A 2,619-nucleotide genomic window follows, 5' to 3' on the forward strand; every position below is an offset into this window, starting at 1 on the left:
CCTCCTTTCATAAACTTTGTTCTTTCCATATACAAAAGTGATGTGACATGAGAATTGTGACCCTATTTCCTTCACTTGGCAATAGATCAATTGAGTAGTAATCATCATCATTTGGACCTAGACCATACTGTCCTTCCAAAATAACCATAACCTCCCAATAGGACTTATATGCTCATCTGAAAACACTTGCCAATCCCTACAAAACTTACTTTTTACTTTGCTAACACTTCTAGGCTTTATCTTTGTCTCAAGTCAACCTAGTAAAGTAATTTTATGTTTCAGCAGAAAGGCCTTGAGTTCTCTCTGCTTGTAGGGCTTGTTCAGCCCTCTTATATCCTTGATCATGGTGGATTTTCCTCATTGAGGTCAATCCCTTCAGTCACATTTGTAGTGTTGCAAACCTCTTGTATTCTCAGAGAGCTATATTTATTAGTCATTAGCAGCTTCTCTATCTCATTGTCATTTAGGGTTCTCTTATTTTGCATCTGTACTTTCATCTTCTGCTTACCTTTAGATCTTTGTTGTGGCTGGAATGCCTCTTCTTTTCAGCATTTTGTTCTGTATTCTCCTGCTCTTCCTATTGCTTTTGCAGCTTCTCACTTGTCTCTCCATTCTGTTCTTTCCCTGTCTCCTGTTGTGCTATTTTTCCTTTCTCAACAATTTGTGCTATTTCTGATTGTTCAGCAGTAGTATTTTTTACTTTCTATTGTGTTTTCCTCTTCTGTTGCTTGAATGGTTTCCCTTGTTTTTGTTGTTTCTCCTCCTTGGGCTGCTGCTTTTCTGTTGGTACCTTCTCACAGTTGAATTCATGTTATCCTATTTGGAAACACACTCTACAGAACGAAGGTCTCCATTCATAGTCTGGGATTTGCTCCATAACTTTGCCATCTGCCTCCTCAATTAGCATTCTGTCCGGTAATTCCTGAGAGACATCCATTTCAATTAACATTCTCGCATAGGATATTCTATCTCCTTCTGTCGTTAATCTATCAGAACATATAAGTTTCCCTATATAGCTTGCTATTCGACCTAGATTTTCCTTTGTCCAATATTCAACTGGTAACCCTGGAAATAGCACCCAAATTGGGACATTTCGAGTCATTTCTTTACTCATCTGAAACCTAGGTACCCATTGTTTCAATATCATAGGTCGATTATGAAATGTGTATGGTCCTCTTTGAATAACTTTGTTCTTATCATCTTCATATTCAAATATGAAAACAAAGTATCCATCGTCATGAAGAAATACATGCGGAGTTGCTACAAAGTTCCACACACCATATACGAATTTGAGCATTTCTTTGAAGGATGGATTTCCTCCCAGTACATACCCAATTAGTGCTGCTTGCCATTTCTGGGTTTTCTCCGCCACCTCAACTTGATTCAGATGAACTACCTTTACTCCTTCTTTGATAATTGGGGGATAGTACTCCAATTGCATCCCATGTTGTTGAAATCTGTTGCCTTGAACCACCTCAGCTAGTGTCGCCTTTGTTTCCTCCTGGTTTGAGTGTTGATTTGAGAACGTGAGCTTCCTAGTTGTTGTGTTGTTATCTACCTCTACTGGTTGAGGCTTCACCATTATAGCACACTTTGAAACTTGCATGACAGTTGGTGCACTTCCCATTCCAGTCATCCAGTGTACTAATTGCATTTGACTTACTGATTGTTGGATCCCAGACTTCAGTGTTACCATTCTTTCTCCGTCTGTCGCCTCCGGTTTAGCTGGCGGTGCCATTGTCTATGATTTCTATCTAGTCATCGTGATGTGCGTACGTTAGCTATCCCTACGTAACGTGCGCCTTCAGAGAGAGCATGACCTTATTTCTTAGGTACTAAGGCTTTGACTAACTTAAACTATTGCGTCACAAAGAATATTAAATATTGTTGCCTTTTTTTTGGTATACAAAAGATATTCGTGCAAGGCACGGACATAGAGACTAGTTATTATAAAAGCACGAATACAATGCTGGTTGACAGAAACGTCCTTATAATATTGTACTTAATAACTCACCGTGAAAGGACATTTCGAGTCATTTCTTTACTCATCTGAAACCTAGGTATCCATTGTTTCAATATCATAGGTCGATTATGAAATGTGTATGGTCCTCTTTGAATAACTTTGTTCTTATCATCTTCATATTCAAATCTGAAAACAAAGTATCCATCGTCATGAAGAAATACATGCGGAGTTGCTACGAAGTTCCACACACCATATACGAATTTGAGCATTTCTTTGAAGGATGAATTTCCTCCCAGTACATACCCAATTAGTGCTGCTTGCCATTTCTGGGTTTTCTCCGCCACCTCAACTTGATTCAGATGAACTACCTTTACTCCTTCTTTGATAATTGGGGGATAGTACTCCAATTGCATCCCATGTTGTTGAGATCTGTTGCCTTGAATCACCTCAGCTAGTGTCGCCTTTGTTTCCTCCTGGTTTGAGTGTTGATTTGAGAACGTGAGCTTCCTAGCTGCTGTGTTGTTATCTACCTCTACTGGTTGAGGCTTCTCCATTCCAGCACACTTTGAAACTTGCATGACAGTTGGTGCACTTCCCATTTCAGTCATCCAGTGTACTAATTGCATTTGACTTACTGATTGTGGGATCCCCGACTT

Source organism: Nicotiana sylvestris, chromosome 1 (assembly GCF_000393655.2).
Source record: "Nicotiana sylvestris chromosome 1, ASM39365v2, whole genome shotgun sequence".
NCBI lineage: Eukaryota > Viridiplantae > Streptophyta > Magnoliopsida > Solanales > Solanaceae > Nicotiana > Nicotiana sylvestris.